Genomic DNA, 19,370 nt, shown 5'->3' with positions numbered 1-19,370 from the left:
TTATTTCAGGTATAAGGATGGACATGAATAATGTATTGAAGATAGGAGAATCAAGCGTGAGGGAGAGTTCTTCTCCAACACCACATTTCAAAAGAATCGATGTTCTTTCTATTTTGTTTTTTCACTGTCCAGGTTTTGGATCTATACATTGTCACTGGAAACACCACAGAGTTGAAATTGTGCCGGTTCCCAAGCGAACCCATCCCCTGGCGATGGATGACAGGAGGAGGAAGCTAGATTGGAGGGGGTGAAGGAGATAATTGAAGAGGAAGTGGAGACAATGAGTGTAGATCACATGCTCAAGGAATTTGGAGAGAAATAGAGGGGGATATAGTGTGATAACTGGAGGGAGTCATGGGATCAAAGGACGGTTTCTTTTAGGATAGGAGACACATAAAACATTTTTGAAAATCTGTCTCCTATCAACTCTTTTATGGCACACAGTTTTTGAGTGTTCAGATATAGAAATACTTTCAGCTTGATAATTTATAGTTACATTTTACATTCATGGAGTAAATTTGGAATCTGATATTCATAAATGACAGTTCTGGCTACAAAGGTCATCTTGGACGTATTACTGAAAGTAGCTAAGAAACTACTCCTTTGAAATATTAGCCTGCAAGCTAGTTAAAACATACATTAATTTATTCCTCTTTTCTTTCATGGTTGAATTAATTAATGAAAGCTTAAATTCATTATACACAATAGATTATAAAACATAAATAATAATCGAACTATCCCCCAAAAATGATCTCATTCAGATCTTATTAGATGAAAACTCACTTTTTTTTCCTCACCTGTTTTTCTATACACAGTACTTATGACACTATCCTAAACAGAAGAGCATGGCTTAGTGGCAAGAACTGGTTTTCAAGTCACAGGACTTGCGTTCTAATCCCGCCTCCACCACTTGTCTGCTGGGTGACCTTGGGCAAGCCACTTAACTTCTCTTTGCCTCAGTTCCCTCATCTGTAAAATGGGGATTCAGACTGTGAGCCCCACATCCTGACTAGCTTGTATCTACCCCAGCACTTAGAAGAGTGTTTGGCACATAGCACTTAACAAATACCATTATTTTCTAGACTGTGAGCCCATTGTTGGGTGTAGATTGTCTCTATTGCTGAATTGTACTTTCCAAGCTCTTAGTACAGTGCTCTGCACACAGTAAGTGCTCAATAAATATGATTGAATGAATGAACAATGAATTTTATTATTAAAATTCTAAGTGTACTAAGCACGTGGGAGAGTACAACTTCTAGACTGTGAGCCCACCTTCTAGACTGTGAGCCCACTGTTGGGTAGGGACCATCTCTATATGTTGCCAACTTGTACTCCCCAAGCACTTAGTACAGTGCTCTGCACACAGTAAGCACTCAATAAGTACAATTGAATGAATACAAGAATAGTCACATTCCCTGTCGACAATGAGTTGACAGTCTTACAGTCTAGAGTGGGGGAGTCAGACATCAATACAATTAAGTAAAATTACAGATATGTACATAAGTGCTGTGGGTCTGGAAGACGGGAAGAGCAAAGGGTGACACAGAAGGGAGAGGGAGATGAGGAAAAGTGGGGCTTAGTCTGGGAAGGCCTCTTGGAAGGGATGTGACTTCAATAAGGCCTTGGAAGGGGTGAGAGTAATTGTCTGTTGGATTATGTGGTATTTGTTAAATGTTTACTATGTTACAAGCACTGTTCTAAGGGCTGGGGTGGATACAAGTAAATTGGTAGGACACGGTACCTGTCCCACAAGGAGTTCAATGTCATAATCCCCATACTACAGATGAGGTAACTGTACAGATGAGGTACAGATGAGGCCCTAAGAAGTGAAGTGACTACCTAAATTCAAACTGCAGACAACTGGCAGAGCCGGGATTAAAACTCAGGTCTTTCTGACTCCAAGGCCCATGTTCTATCCACTAGGCCATGCTTTTGCAAGAAACGTTTCCAAATGAAAACTTGGCAATCAGTGGACATACAATTTTTCCTTAGAAAATATGCATTCCTTTTCAAACTCCTTGAGTGAGTTGTATACATTTGCTGCTCCAACTTTCTCTCATCCAATTTTCTCCTTGCCTGCCTCCAATCTGGCTTCCAGCCCCTTTCACTCCAAAGAGACTACCCTCTCTATGGTCACCATTGGCGTCCTTCTTGTCAATTCCAATGGCCTCTATTCCTTCTTAATTATTTCCTAACCCTTCAGCTGCCTGAGGCAATGTAAACCACTCCCGACTCTATCTAACCTTAAATAGTTTCTAACCTGGCCTTCACTGTTGTCCTTGCCTCCTTGCTCTCCTTCTCATTCCCTTGTGCAAGTTCCTCCTCTGCCAAGCACTCTAAAACTATGGGAGCTCCTCAGGGCTACATTCTGGGTCCTCTTCCATTTTCCTTCTATACCCACTCCTTTAGAGAACTCATTATCTCTCATATCTATGCAGATAATTCCCAAATCTACTTCTCTAGCCCTGACCTCTCCCCTTCTCTGCTTTCTCATATTCCCTCCTGCCTTCAGGACATCACTACCTGGTATTCCCATTTACTTCTCAAGTTTAAAGTCTAAACAAGGATAACAAATCTAAAGTCTAACCTCTAGTTCTCCAAAACAGAACTCCTTATCTTTCCACCCAAACCCTGTCCTCACATTGTTTCCCATCACTTTAGAAAATACCATTGTTCTCCATCTCCTAAGCCTCTGTTATTCAGTTAACATATTCAAGCTTTTCCTAAATCCTTGTTAGATTTATGTATACAACATTTCTATAATCCACCCTTCCCTCTCCAGCCAAACTGCTATTGTACTGATTTAAGCACTTATCACATTCTGCCTTGAGTACTGCTTCACTCTCTTCTCTGACCTCCCTGCATCCTGTCTTTCCCCTCTCCAGTCCATACTTTCATTCATTCAATCATATTTATAGAGCTTTTACTGTGTGCAGAACACTGTACTAAGAGCTTGGGAAGTACGATTCAGCAACAAATTGAGACCATTCCTGCACACAATGGGCTCACAATCTAGAAGAGGGGAGACAGACATCAAAACAAGTAAACAGGCAACAGTAGTGTCATTAGAAATAAATATAATTATAGATATGTAAACATCAAAATAAAAATATATAGAATTATATTTATAAATATGTACATATATACACAAGTGCTGTGGGGCAGGGAGGGGTAGTAAAGGGAGTTGGTCAGGGAAAGGGGAGGGGAGGGGGAGCAGAGGAAAAGGGGGGCTTAGTCTGGGAAGGCCTGCTCCTCCTTCTCAGTGGGGCTTTGAAGGGGTAAGTATGCTAGTTTGGCAGATTTGAGGAAGGAGGGCATTCCAGGACAGAGAAAGGATGTGGGTCAGGGGTTGCCGATGGAACAGGTGAGAACGAGGTACAGTGAGAAGGTTAGTACCAGAGGAGCAGAGTGTGCGGACTGGGATGTAGAAGGAGAGAAGGGAAGTGAGGTAAGAAGGGTCAAGGTGATGGAGACCTCTGAAGCCAGTAGTGAGGAGCTTTTGCTTGATACAGAGGTTGATAGGCAACCGTTGGAGATTTTTGATGAGGTGAGTGATATGCCCAGAATATTTCTTTAGAAAGATAATCTGGGCAGCAGAGTGAAATATAGACTGAAGCGGGGAAAGACAGGATGTTGGGAGAACAGAAAGGATGCTGATGCAATAATCCAGTCAGGATATGATGAGTGATTGTACTAACATGGTAGGGGTTTATATGAAGAGGAAAGGGCGGATCTTTGCGATGTCGTGAACTTGAGACCGGCAGGTTTTGGTGACAGATTGCATATGTGGGGTAAATGAGATATGTGGGATGAACTTCACTCTGCCACCTGGATCATTTTTCTAAAATAACATTCAGTCCACTTCTCTGCACTCCTCAAGAATGCCCATTGGTTGTCCAACCACCTCCACATCAAACAGAAGCACATCAATGGGTTTAAGACACTCAATTAACTCTCCCTCTCCTACCTAACCTCCCTGATTTCCAGTACAGTCAAGCCCACATATGTCAGACCATTACACTCCCCACCTTCAAAGGCTTACTAAATCACCTCTCCTCCAAGAGGCCTTCTCCAACTGATCCCTCCTCTCCCCTACCCCCTTTTCCTTCTGCTTCTCTTATAGGCTTGGATCTGTACCTTTTAAACTCTTGATACTCATTCCACCCTGAACCCCACAGCATTTATGTACAGATCTCTAATTTAATGTCAGTATCCCACTCTTGACTGTAATATCCTTTTGGGCAGAAACAAGTCTATCAACTCTAGTGTACTGCACAACCTCTTTGTGCTTTGCATACAGTAAGCTCTCAATAAATAAAATTGATCGATTGTTATAAATAGCATTTCCCCAAACCCTAAGGCTGTAAATCCAAAAAATGGCATTCATAAAATTTACAAAGCATCATTGCTATGGTAGGAATAACTTCTGTAATGACGTTTGAGCTTAGGCAAGTCACTTCACTTCTCTGTGCCTCAGTTTCCTCAACTGCAAAATGGAGATTGAGACTGCGAGCCCCATGTGGGACAGGAACTGAGTCCAACTCGATTTGCTTGTGTCCCACCCAGCACTTGGTACAGAGCAGACTCCTTAGGTGAGTGAGGAAGAAATAAATAATTCTCCTTTATAACACCCATCTCCTATGACTGTTCCCCTCTGGGGGCAGAAAGGAGGTAGATCAGAGCTACAGGATGAGTGGTTCTGATGAAGGGGTTCAGAGAGACTGCTGCAAGAACAGTAGCAGCCAGGCTCATTGGAATGTTCCACCTCCCTCTTCCCTGGTTCCAACCCTTGTTAGAAGGAAAACAAGGGGCCATGTCATGTACAGACCCACAATATCAGAATTTTAAAACATGTTCTTCCAAGTGATTCAAAGAGTTGCCATCCGTCTAGGATGTGGGTTCTAATCCCAGCTATGCTACTTGTCTGCTGTGTTACCTTGGACAAGTCATTTAACTTCTTTGTGACTCAGTTACCTCACTTGTAAAATGGAGATTAAGACTGTGAGCCCCAAGTGAGACAACCTGATCACCTTGTATCTACCCAGTACTTAGAACAGTGCTTGGTACATAGTAAGCACTTAACACATACCATAATAGTTAATTAATTAATGGGACATACCAACTTCCTTATAGAGAAACAGCATGGCTTAGTGGAAAGAGCACGGGCTTGTGAGTCAGAGGTTGTGGGTTCTAATCCTGACTCCAACATTGTCGGAGGCTGACGGGGCCATGGGGGCAGCAATGGCAGGCACAGCTCCTTTCCCCATTCCCTCAGAAGCCAGCATGCCACACTGTGAGGCTCTTAGAAGTAAGGGCGGTGGGCATGGTCCCTCTCTCCTACCTTCCGAAGAGTCAACATACAATGTTGTGTGGGTTGCGAGGTAGGATAGTAATTTTGATTTTTCAGAAACATTGTCTGTCTCTTTCTTGGTCTCCATGTCCCACTCTGACTTCACTCTATCAGAAGATTGGCAGATCTTCTAATCAATCAGATCCCATCTACAGGGATCAATCAGAGGATGTGGTTCATGAGCGTGTCATAACTTCTTCCAATGGTGGTTGACAATCAATCAATCAATCGTATTTATTGAGCGCTTACTATGTGCAGAGCACTGTACTAAGCGCTTGGGAAGTACAAATTGGCATCACATAGAGACAGTCCCTACCCGATAGTGGGCTCACAGTCTAAAAGGGGGAGACAGAGAACAGAACCAAACATACCAACAAAATAAAATAAGTAGGATAGAAATGTACAAGTAAAATAAATAAATAAATAAATAAACAGAGTAATAAATATGTACAACCATATATACATATATACAGGTGCTGTGGGGAGGGGAAGGCGGTAAGGCGGGGGGATGGAGAGGGGGACGAGGGGGAGAGGAAAGAAGGGGCTCAATCTGGGAAGGCCTCCTGGAGGAGGTGAGCTCTCAGCAGGGCCTTGAAGGGAGGAAGAGAGCTAGCTTGGCGGATGGGCAGAGGGAGGGCATTCCAGGCCCGGGGGATGACGTGGGCCGGGGGTCGATGGCGGGACAGGCGAGAGCGAGGTACAGTGAGGAGATTAGTGGTGGAGGAGCGGAGGGTGCGGGCTGGGCAGTAGAAGGAGAGAAGGGAGGTGAGGTAGGAGGGGGCGAGGTGATGGAGAGCCTTGAAGCCCAGGGTGAGGAGTTTCTGCCTGATGCGCAGATTGATCGGTAGCCATTGGAGGTTTTTGAGGAGGGGAGTGATATGTCCAGAGCGTTTCTGGACAAAGATAATCCGGGCAGCAGCATGAAGTATGGATTGAAGTGGAGAGAGACACGAGGATGGGAGATCAGAGAGAAGGCTAGTGCAGTAGTCCAGACGGGATAGGATGAGAGCTTGAATTAGCAGGGTAGCGGTTTGGATGGAGAGGAAAGGGCGGATCTTGGCAATGTTGCGGAGCTGAGACCGGCAGGTTTTGGTGACGGCTTGGATGTGAGGGGTGAATGAGAGAGCGGAGTCGAGGATGACACCAAGGTTGCGGGCTTGTGAGACGGGAAGGATGGTAGTGCCGTCAACAGAGATGGGAAAGTCAGGGAGAGGACAAGGTTTGGGAGGGAAGACAAGGAGCTCAGTCTTCGACATGTTGAGCTTTAGGTGGCGGGCGGACATCCAGATGGAGATGTCCTGAAGGCAGGAGGAGATGCGAGCCTGGAGGGAGGGGGAGAGAGCAGGGGCAGAGATGTAGATCTGGGTGTCATCAGCGTAGAGGTGATAGTTGAAGCCGTGGGAGCGAATGAGGTCACCAAGGGAGTGAGTGTAGATTGAGAACAGAAGGGGACCAAGCACTGAACCTTGGGGAACTCACACAGTAAGAGGATGGGAGGGGGAGGAGGAGCCTGCAAAAGAGACTGAGAAAGAACGACCGGAGAGATAAGAGGAGAACCAGGAGAGGACGGAGTCTGTGAAGCCAAGGTCAGATAACGTGTTGAGGAGAAGGGGGTGGTCCACAGTGTCAAAGGCAGCTGAGAGGTCGAGGAGGATTAGGACAGAGTATGAGCCGTTGGATTTGGCAATCAGACATAGGCACCGGTTGAAGGACGTGAACCAATCAAATGTAGGTTAGACAATTTATCCCGTTACCTTACCACATAGTTTCTATCAGGGTTACACGATGCCTAATGCTGAGAATGGCCGGTGGCTATCCACTTGAATTGTGCAGCTTGTATTTCCAGGTGGAGCTTAGGATCACGATGGGTAGTGTGTCAACTGTAGCTGGGGCAAAAAGGAGGAGTAGAATTTTGTCTTGCTTCAGCTGGGGTCTGGGATATGGGCGAGCAATATCTGTAATGGGGGTGGGTGAGTGAATGAGCAGAGTGAGGGCAGGCATGAGCACCATGTAGAGAGTTCAGGCTGCCATTGCTTCAGAGTTGGTATTCTCTCCTCAACGATCAGAGCCTCCTAGATACAGCTTCCCTTCCTCCACTTTCCCATGAATACTGGAGATGGTCATTGGCAGAGCTTAGCCCAACCCTCCTTGGGTGCCTTCTTCCCTTCCTGCTTCCCAGAATTCAGCACCATGGTAGTGGGAACCAGGGCTCTGACACCCTGTTTTCTGAAATCCGGAGGAAAGGGTGTGGTCGGCACTTCAACCTCCACCCCACATTTAAACTCCGTATCCCAGCCTCATGATAGCAGTAAACCCAGGATGGAGGGTCCCAGTGTGCTTCATCAGGAGAACCTTGATGATAACCATTGATTGGCTGAAGGAACATAATAATGGCCTAGCAATCAATGTGAGGCCATGGAGAATTTATGCCAAGATGACTGTCTTGGGGAGGGATTATGTAAATAGAAAAAAACCACGAAAGGCCTAATTTGTAGGCAATACATGCTCAGCACTTGGATCCATGGATATGTGGTGTAATCTCCTGAGAGGGAGTGGGAATAAGGGCATTTGATGTTTAACAAGCTGCTTTTTTGGGTTATACTCCTCTGAAGAGTGGTAGCATGCACCTATATCAGGTACACCTCTGATAGTGTCTTCTCCTCCTAATTCTCCATCTACCACTCTGACTGCTCCTTCTCTATCTCTTCTTCCTTCCGCTCCCTAAATCTGAAGGTATCTAAAGTCAGTTTTGGGTCACCTAAAACTCTCCATCTACATTCACTTCCTTGGGAAGCTTATCTGCTCTGATGGCATTGACTCTATGTAGCTCATTAAGCAATGCTATTTATTGAGCACTTACTCTGTGAAGAGCACTGTACAAAGCACTTCAGAGAGGAATCTACTTCTCAAGCAACTCTCTCTGTCCTTCTCTACGGTCTATCATTTCCTTCTGCCTTCAGGACTCTGTATTTAATAATAATAATAATAACAATAATAATAATAATAATAATAATAACGATATTTATTAGGCACTTACTATGTGCAAAGCACTGTTCTAAGTGGGGAGGATACAAGGTGATCAGGTTGTCCCACGGGGGGCTCACAGTCTTAATCTCAATTTTACAGATGAGGTAACTGAGGCACAGTAAAGTGACTTGCCTGAAGTCACACAGCTGACAATTGGAGGAGCCAGAATTTGAACCCATGACCTCTAACTCCAAAGCCCAGGCTCTTTCCGCTGAGCCATGCTGCTTCTCTAAGATATCAACACCAACAACTCAAATTTGTCCAAAACAAAACTCTTCATCTTCCACCCCCACCCCTCTCCTGTTCTCTAACTTTACCATCACTGTAGACAACATCACCATGATCCCTTTCTCACAGCCCATAACCTTGGCATCATCATTCATCCTGTGCATTTCAGTCTGTCTTCAAATCCTGTCAGTTATAGCTTCACATCTCCAGGATCTCTCCTTCGTCTTTATCCAAAATACTGGTCCAAGCATTAATCATATCCCACTTTGACTACCATCAGCATCCTTGCTGATCTCCCTGACTCCTGTCTCTCTATTATTCATTCCATACTCCACTCTGCTGCCTGGATCATTTTTCTGAAGAAAATGTTTTGCGCATGAAATAGTAATAATGGAATTTGTTAAGTGCTTACTATGTGCCATGGAACTATACTAACCACTGGGGTGGATACAAGCAAATAGGTTGGACACAATCCCTGTACCGCAGAAGGCTCAGTATTAATTTCCACTTTACAGGTGTGGTAACTGGGTCACAGAGAAAGGAAATGACTTACCCAAGGCCATACATCAGACTAGTGGCAGAGCTGGGATTAGAGCCAATGACCTTCTGACCCCCAGCCTTTGCTCTATCCTATGCCATGATTCATATCTTTCCACTCTTCAAAAACCTCGAATAATTGCTTATCCACTTCTGCATCAAAAAGAAATTCCTTACTATAAGCTCTAAGGCACTCAACCAGCTTTCCCATTTTGCTTGTCTCCCACTATACCCCAATTTACACACTTTATTGCTCTATTGTCAATCTAATCTCTGTAGCTCAATCTCACTTCTCTCACTGCTGATCCCTTGCCCACTCCTCTCTCTTGCCTAGAACTCCCTTCCCCTTGAATTATGACTGACCACCACTCTCCCTATCGTCAAGGCCCTACTGAAATCATATCTCTTCCAAGAATCCTTTCGTGAGTAACCTCTCATTTCCCCACTCCATTCACCCTCCCTCCTATGTTACCTATACACTTGTGTCTGCACCCATCAAATTGATAGTCATCTACCTCAAGCCTCAAGACTCTTATTTACCTATCCTTGCACATGGTTACCTCCTTTACCTGTTATTTATTTTGTTTTTGTCCCTTATGCATTGTAAGCTCCTTGAGGGTAAGGATTTACCAACTCTATTGTAGCATCCCAGGATTTTAGTGCACAGTAATCCCCTAATAGATGCCACTGATTGATCAATTGATTAATTAATTGAAAACAAGACCAAGAGTTTGCATGCATCCACAAAGGGTGCATATAGATGTATTTATATTACCCTAGAACCACTGAATATAGGTAGCTATGCCTAGCACAGGGGTAAAAAGCATCTTAAAGAAACACTAGCAACAATGTGATAATATCTTAAACACAAATTTCACTATTGAAGATGATGTTCTACAAATATTAGTTTTATGCTATTACTCTATTTATTTTATTTATTACTCTATTTTATTTGTACATATTTATTCTATTTATTTTATTTTGTTAATATGTTTTGTTTTGCTCTCTGTCTCCCCCTTCTAGACTGTGAGCCCACTGTTGGGTAGGGACCGCTTCTATATGTTTCCAACTTGTACTTCCCAAGCACTTAGTACAGTGCTCTGCACACAGTCAGCACTCAATAAATACGATTGAGTGAATGAATGAATCAAATGAAGGCTGGGATCAGTTCAAACTTTCAGTAAAGTCAACATTGTAGTTATATCCATTAAGATGTCAAATCACCTGTATTTGATGGTATACCTGGGAAGATACACATCAAGGAGATACTCTGCTCAGGCAGCTATGTAGACTCTTCAACAATTTACAGATATTGAGGAAAAGCAAGATTTAAAAAATCCCACCATTTAACTTAATTCAAAACAGAGAAAAGACCCTAATGGATGACTACTTATCCTGGCTCACTATTGAAAAATGTGGTTAACCTTGCACCCCTAGTTATTATATTACAGCTGGGCATGGAAAGCAAATATTTAAATTGACGCAGTAAAAATTTAGTTTCAACAAAGTGCATCCTATGGGAATATAATGGCATCTATCTCTGTGCTTGACTAAACGATAATGACTTGGTCTTTTATTGGCTAATAATAAGAATAGTAATAACTTTGGAATATGGTAAGCCCTGTAAGTGCTGAGCACCGTACAAATACTAGGATAAATATATTTTAATCAAGTACCCATTACACTTGGGGCTCGCAATCTAAGTGAAAAGGAGAACAGGCAATAATCCCATTTGATAGATAGGAAAATGAGGCAGAAAGCAGTTGTAACTTGTCCAAGGTCACTCATCAGGAAAGTGGCAGAGTCTGGATTAGAACCCAGGTCTTTTAACTCTCAGGCCCATAGTCATTCCACTTGTCCATGCTGCTTCTCTCTCTCTTCTTGTCTGGAGGCATTTACCTTCAGCCTCTTGCTACTCCCCTCCTAATTTACCTGAAATTTCCTCCACCTCCAATCTGAGAGAACTCAGACCTACCTACCTTCAAAGCTTGTCTGATTTCAGAATATCTCTTGGAAGTTTACCCCAAACAATAGCCACCCAATTTTCACCTCAACACTTATATACTCACAGGTACCTGGAGCTCTACAGCTTCTATAATTGATCAGCTTGCCCCCTGAGTCTGTAGCCTTTCACTCTGGTAAACAATTAGAATGGTGGTAAAAATAATCCTAAATTAGCAATAGTGAAATGTCTCACCCCTGGGAAATTTCCTCTCAATGATGAAACCACCTCCACCTTTGTCACCAGACTTAGATTTCATCAGAGCTACATGATTGTTAAATTATTATATTTAGTATTTTAATAATTTGCAGTATTTTGTAGTATATTTTAAATGCATGCAGTTCAATTACAATGAAGTAAATTGCAATAGAATGAATTGCAATAAATTGCAATAATAATACTAATAATTGCAATATAAAATAGTAAATAGTAAAAATAGTAAATATTGCAATAGTAAATTGCAATAGAAGTTATTTCAAGAGAATATTTGATCACATGACTATGCAATTGCTCCGCCTCCTTCTCTAAGGTAATTGAGATGTGCAAGTTCACTTTGTTTTCATAATCACAAACATTAACCTTTGGAATGACCATTAGCATTTAATAGCCATATTTATGTTATGTAACAAGCCCTGAACCTTTGTAGATTGTGTCATTAAAAGTGAGGACAGTAATGTTCAATAAAGTGCAGTTCTCTAATAATTTGGCATCTCCTCTTTAGCCCCAGGAGAAAATCATTAACTAATCATATATCTGTTCCAAAGGCCCAAATAATGGAATATTGAAGCCATAAGAGAATACCATTCACCTGCTTAACCCTACTGGCATATTATGAAAGAGTATGGAAATTACCTAAAATTACAGAAGCAATGCATAAAATATGTCTTTCAATTGTGAGGTGTAAGAATTAATAATAGTCTTACTTGTGAAAGAAAGTCTGATAAGTAGGAAAACAATCAGTTAGGAACTGAGAGATATTTGGGGAGATAGCTCCTTAAGAGTTAGACACAAAAAAGGGTTTTCATGACAGATTGCTTGAGTCGAATATTTCTGTGACAACACATTGCGGGCATCTTAATAGGAATAATCTGAGGTAATGGGAGCCTAGGATTCCTTTTTCTAATGGTTTGTGGTAAACAAGAAGCATTGTGGTCTAGAGGAGAGAGCATGGTCCTGGGAGTCAGAAGGGTATGGGTCCTATTCCCAGCTCTACCAATTGCTTGCTGTGTGACCTTGGGGAAATAAGTTAACACTTTGTGCCTCAGGTTTCTCAACTGTAAATTGGGGATATCCGTTCTCCCTCCTACATAGACTGTGAGTCTCATGTGTGATACGGACTATGTCCAACCTAATTACTTGTATCTATCCCATCACATGGAACAAATACCATTAAAAAAACCCAAAATCCTTCCTGTGTGCCAAGTACAGTACTCAGTGATGGAGTAGATTGGACAGAGTCCATGTATCCCATGGGGCTCACAGTAATAATACTTATTTTACATATAAAGGTACTGAGACATAGAGAAGTTAACTGACTTGTCCAAGGTCACAGAGCAGACAAATAGCAGAGCCGATATTAGAACCCAGGTCCTTCTGACTGTCATGTCTATGGTTTGTCCTCTAGGCCATGATACTTTGGTTCCTAACAACAAACTCTGGCAGGGAACCCTTTCAATAGATGAACTGATTGGCAAATACATGAGAGGAAGTAAATGCTATCCAGAAAAAGTGGATAATTTAAAGGCACAGTAAAACAAGGTCTCCAAAAATGCAATGTAACAGTGGACTATTTAGAAAACACTACAGTTGAGTAACCTCATAGGTAAAAATTGAGAGTAGGTTGCTCTCCTCTAGTAATTGCTTCCTGAAGATGTATGCTTTATTTCTGAATAAGATTCACTCCTTAGTACAGAAATGATTATCCTTAGGTGCAAACAATAGGTAGGGTATGCTGGCCTGTCATCAGTCAATTCTGTCATATTCATACACATGGATGAATCCATCATATTTATTCAGCACAATGTGCGCAGAGCACTTTATTCAGCACTTGGGAGAGTATAACATAACTGAGTTGGTAGACATGTTCCTGACCCGCAAAGGCTTACAACCTAGAAGGGGAGACAGATAATTGAGTAAGTTATAGTTATGTACATACTTAAATGCTGTGGGGCTGAGGGTGGGGTAATATCGAGGATTTAAGGCTACATATCCAAGTGATGGAAAAGAGAGATGGAGTATATTGAATAATGGTTTACTCAGGGAAGGTATCTGTCTTGGAGGTAGGATGTGGTGAGGGACCTGAGGTGAGACAGACCAGATCGAGGTACAGTGAGGAGGTTGGTGCTAGAGGAGTTAAGTGAATGTACTGGGTTGTAGTAGGAAATCAGCATGGTAAGATAGGAAGAGAAAAGGTATTAAGTACTTTAAGCTATTGGCAAGGAGTTTCTGTTTGTTGTGTAAGTGAATGGGCAACCACTGCATGTTCTTGAGGAGTGGGGAAACATGGACTAAGTGTTTTCTAGGAAAAATGATTTGAGTGTCAGAGTCAAATATGGATTAGAGTTGGGAGAGACAGGAGACATGAAGGCTAGCAAGGAGCCTGATGCAGTGGTCAAGGCAGGATAAGTAGGAGAAGTGCTTGGATCAGCATACTAGCAGTTTGGATGGAGAGGGAAGGATGGACTTTGGCCATGTTATGAAGGTAGAACTGATAGGATTAAATATATAGGTTGAATGAGAGAGATGAATTGAGGATAATGCCACGTTCACATGCCTGTGAGACTGGAAGCATGGTGGTGCTATCTATAGTGATGAGAAAGTCAAAGGAGAAGCGTTTGGTTGGGAAGTTGAAGAGTTCCATTTCTTTGTCTCTCTTCATCCCACTATTTGTCATATATCCTCTTCCACTTGTTATGCATTATTTGGCATGTGTTTTCATAAGAAACTGTTTGGTCTAGGTCTCCTGAATCAGCAATCTTGAGGCAAACCCCTTTATTTATAGATACATTGCAAAATACATGGATTCAAAAGGTAGCCTAGATTAAAGAGCAGAGAACAGGAAACAGGAAACAAGTGATGTGTCATAATACCACACCATAAGGTTCATTCAGTTAGTTTCATCTAAAAATTCCATGAACTATAGACCTGGAATCATCATAAACACTGAACTAAGAAGTCTTAAGTCTGAGGGAATATTCCTGAATTAAAACTTGTAGGATCATGTTAATGCTAAGAAGTAGTAGAAGAAATAAGCTTTACCTTTCTCTGAGGCCACAAAAACCTTTAGTATGAATGGCCTCACCTAGGGTTGGCCATCCTGAAAAGTGTGGAACAATTTATAAATTTGTTATCCTGAGAAATGGAAGTTATGCTTAGATGGAACATTGCTTTCTGCTAGTTTCATCATACTTTCCTTTAATATGTAAAGTCTTTCAGTCTATAAAATTATCCATTTAATCTTATGTATTTGAAAGATGAACTAAAGAACCTACAATGTGCTATGTATTTCTTCTCTTTTTATATTCCCTTATTTTGAAAAAGACACTTCTGCAACAACCATCTCTCTTCCTCAAAATATGAAAAATACATCAGTAAGACAAAATGGAAACACTGGGTTTTAAAAATGAAGGAGTTTGTTTTTCTTTCATAATTTCATTCATTTCCTGAAATCGGTGCATGTACCATGTTGTAAGAAACACTCATTTTCTACGTGTGTATTTTCATATTTACTTCAGTAAAATATTTAGGTATTTCTTGAATTATTTTGTACCTAAGTTGATATCTTCATGTTCTCGTACTTGGAGTAGGGACACAAAATGAGCATAAGTATTTGTTAATACACCAAGAACTTCGTTATTCAGTAATCTGGAGAAATGGGAAAGGAAGACCAGTAAAAACTCCTGGCTAAGTCAGATACCAAGAGGTAGATTTTGAGAGAGCTGCATAAATAGAAATAAATTTCCTGCAGAAGTCACAGGCCACAAAGCAGAAATTTAGAGAAATAAATTGGATAATAGTGAAATCTGGTGTTTTCACAATATCTTGGGATTAGGTTGCTGTCAGTGCCTACAAAAGGGAATTTTTTAATGTTACCATCTCATCTGTTGACCCAGTCCCCAGCTCCCCCAATCCCCACCAGCTCATTCTGCCATCCCCATGGATCCCATGTGCCTTGTACTCTGCAGTACCCAGAACTTCCAGCCACTGGGCAGGTCTTGTGCTGTTATCAAACCTATCCTACATGGACTCTTAAGGTTTGCTTCTGTCTTTTCCCTTCAGCACTTAGAACAGTGCTTGGCACATAGTAAGCGCTTAACAAATATCATCATTATTAGAGCCTGCATTGCCTGGAGACACCCAAAGCTATAGAATTTCTGAGATGACAGAGGTCTGTGGTAGGATACAGGATAGGAGGTTAGATGCCCCACCTCATCTTGCTATCTCTGGAGAATAGGGAGTGCCCAGACCGACCAAGTTTTCCTTCCAAATCACCCGGTTTCCCTATTTGGCTGGAGGCTGATTAACACTTAAACCTTCTGGGACCAAGTTAACAAGGAAAGAGCAGTATACCAGTGCTCATTAGGTGCTCTTAGAAGAGCATGCTGCCCCACCTCCTCTTCCCATCTCCATTTCTGCCAACACTGGAGAAACAGAGAGTGCCTGAAGCCATGATGGGAAGAGTGTTAGGAGCCATGAAAATAAGGAGCCACAGTGGGTAAGGAGTTACATCACAGATTTGGCAGCCCAGACATTCCCTGGAAATGCTGCCAGAAGGTGAAAGAACTTCCATTAGACCCTCTCCTCAGGAGAAAAGACGAGAATGTCTGCCCAGGTGAGGACATAGGAACTGGATGAACGGTACTGGTATGCGGCTCAAAGGCTACTTAGCTAGCAGAGAGCCTGGAAATGATATAGGACATACTGGAGATAAATTTCTTATATAATATGTGCCTGTGATAAGGCTGGCTTTTTCACTGAGTGAAACTGTTGGTGCTGACCTCATCTACATTCTCTGTTCGTGGCTCAGTTTGTTGCCCATGAAAGAGAACTGTCCACATGATAAGACTACTTCTTTCTTAACCATAAGGCTCACTAGCTGGCAAATCTTATTTTGCACAACTCTGATAATTAGCTGCTGAGTCCAAGTGTAGCTAGGCGGGGATTTCTTCAGTGGGGGCAAAGACCATCTAATTCTCCCAGCTCTTAATACAGTGCTTTGCACAATGAAAGCAATTAATCAACTAATCAATGGTATTTACTGACTTCTTCCTTCATGCAGAGCACTATACTAAGTGCTTGGAGAGTAAAATACAACAGAGGTGGTTGACAAGTTCCATGCCCAAAATGATCTTACAGTCTAGAGGGGAGACCAAACTGAAATCAATTACAAATACATACAAGTGCTGTGGGGTGTTCATACATAAATCCCCAAAGGGTACAGATTCATGTACTTAATGCAGAAGGGAGAGAGAGTTAAGGAAAAGAAGGATTAATTGGGGAAGACCACTTGGAGGAGAAGTTACCATAAGTAGGCTTTGAAGGTGGGGAGAGCAGTGGTGTCTGGCATATATGAAGGGGGAAGGAATTCCGGCCCGAGAGGGATGTAAAAAAGGGGTTGGCATCAAGACAGATGAGGTGAAGTCACAGTGAGCAGTTTGACATTAGAGGAGCCAAGCAGGGGGTCTGGGCTCCAGTAGAGATCAGTAAGGTAAGGTAGGAGGGGGTAGGCTGATTGACTGCTTCAAAGTCAATGCATCCCTTTGATGCAGAAATGAATGGGAAACTGGAGGTTCTTGAGGAATAGAGAGATGTGGACTGTACGTTTCTTAGAAAACTAGTCTGGGCAGCAGAGTGAAGAATGGACTGCAGTGGGGAGAGACAGGAGGCAGGAAGGTTGATGAGGAGGCAGATCCAGTAGTCAAGACAGGATAATAATAATAATTATGACATTTCTTAAGCACTTACTATGTGCCAGACATAGTACTAAGCACTGGGTTGAATACAAGCAAATTGGGTTGGACACAGTCCCTGTCCCACGTGAGGCTCACAGTTTCAATCTCCATTTTACAGATGAGCTAACTAAGGCACAGAGAAGTGAATGTCACACAGCAGACTGGTGGTAGAGCCAGGAGTAGCTTGGATCAGCATAGTAACATTTGGATGGAAATGAAAGGGTGGATTTCAACAATACTGTGTAAGTAGAATTTACTGGATTTGGTGACAGATTGAATATGTGGGTTGAATGAGAGATTGAATCGAGGATAACGCCGAAGTTATGGGCTTGTGAGATAGGAAAGACTGTGGTATTTTCTACAATGATGGGGGAAAACAGGACCTGAGGGGGAAGGTAAAGACCTCTGTTGGGGCATCAGAGAGATTTCCAAGTAGAGATATCCTGAAGGAAGGAAGAATTTCTAGACTGTCAAGAATGGGAGAGGTCAGGGTTGGAGAGGTGAATTTGGGAATCATAAGCATAAAGATGGCAGTTGAAGGTGTGGGAGTGAATAAATTCTCCAAGGCAATTGGTGTATACAGAGAACAAAAGGGAACCAAAATTGAACCTTGATGGACCCCAAATGTCAGAGAGTTGGTGGCATAGGAGGAGCCTGCAAAAGAGACTGAGAAGTAGTAACTTTCTTAATTGTTTAATAATTATAATCACTAATGCTATTACTAATCCCCTTACCTATCTTCTGAACTCACAGGTAGGATGCCAATATTCAGTATCTTCACTATCAAAGGGGAATAGCGAGGCCTAGAGGAAAGACCATGCAGCCTGTGAGTTAGGGGACCTGGGTTCTAATCCAGACTCTGCTGCTTGTCTGTTGTGTGACCTTGGACAAGTCACTTAACTTCTCAGTACTTCAGTTATTAACTGCTCTATACCTCAGTTACTTCTGCTGTAAAAAAAAAGATATTAAATCCTCCTTCTAATTCAGGCTGTGAGCCCCATGTCGGACAGGGACTGTAATCCTGTACTTAGTATGGTCCCTGTTAAATACTTAACAGGTACCATTTAAAAAACTGACCTCCTCCATTGTGGAAATTTCCTAGTTTTCTTTGGCACTGAATAAACAAGAGATTAAAGTGTATTGGCTCAATATTAATCCCAGAAAAAGAGGAACATTATTCTAAACATGTACAGGGATAACACATTCAGTGGTTAAATTCTTGGAAAAGAAATGTTAATCTTATTCAAGTGATGTGAAGTAGAAATGTGTACTCCATACTACATTTGAGCCTAAGTAATTAGGACATTCATGTTAACACTTCACTGAGCTTGGCCAGCTGTGGGGAGCATTTTCTGTAGAAAACCTGTGTCTCCTGATCCTCAAGAATGGAAAAAACATTTTCTGCTTTAACTCCCCTGACTTATGGGTTATCCTATCATTAAAAATATACATTCATGGCATAGAATTTCATTTAATTATGATATTATACTCATATATACTTTTCATATACTCAGAAGTCTTTGGGTAGTACAAATTGAATAACTATACTAAATAAACATAAATAAGATGGCTGCAGAAATAATGCTACAAAGCTTATCCTATCACATTGTACAGCATAATGTATATTCTGGATACTCATCTCTTAAATGAAGAGATCTATATAGCTTTACACAACTGTGTCCTCATATTTATCACTTTTTCACAAGCAGCCAATAAACAATGTATGTGTCATACATTATAGGTCACCATATCATCCAGCACCTTGGAAAGTGCCATCAAAAAGACTATACAGTATATTTTTCACCTCTTTCTCTTCCCTTGTTTCTTATTCATCTTCAGCCTGAAGACTGTGATAATTGTTCCTTCACAATAAATTTGTAGGCTTCCCTTATATTTTCTTCCTCTTAAGCCATCCAGTGAGTCTTCATTTTGGAACACCACAATAGGCAATATTTCTTACTGATTAGCCAACTCTATGAAATCTCTTAGTTAAACTTTATTTCCTAATTTCATGATGTACTAATATTTTGAGTTTTCGAAAATGCTCATTTTGTCATTCAAATTTGTGGTCATATCCCTAGGCTTCTTCTAAATGTGCACACCACTAAAGCTGCATATCAATTTCTTCCAGATGCCTTCGGGCAGTTGTAATATAAAATGTAAGCATCACACCTCTACCATAATACATAATTGTAATTTTCCATGGGCACCACAGAAATAAAGAAACCCATCTCTCCACTCCTGCTAGGCAAGGTGCCTTGGAATGGTCTGATCT

The sequence above is a fragment of the Tachyglossus aculeatus genome, chromosome 2 (genome assembly GCF_015852505.1).
Source record: "Tachyglossus aculeatus isolate mTacAcu1 chromosome 2, mTacAcu1.pri, whole genome shotgun sequence".
Lineage (NCBI taxonomy): Eukaryota > Metazoa > Chordata > Mammalia > Monotremata > Tachyglossidae > Tachyglossus > Tachyglossus aculeatus.
The sequence above is the reverse complement of the archived record's forward strand: the minus strand, read 5'-3'. Positions refer to the sequence as shown.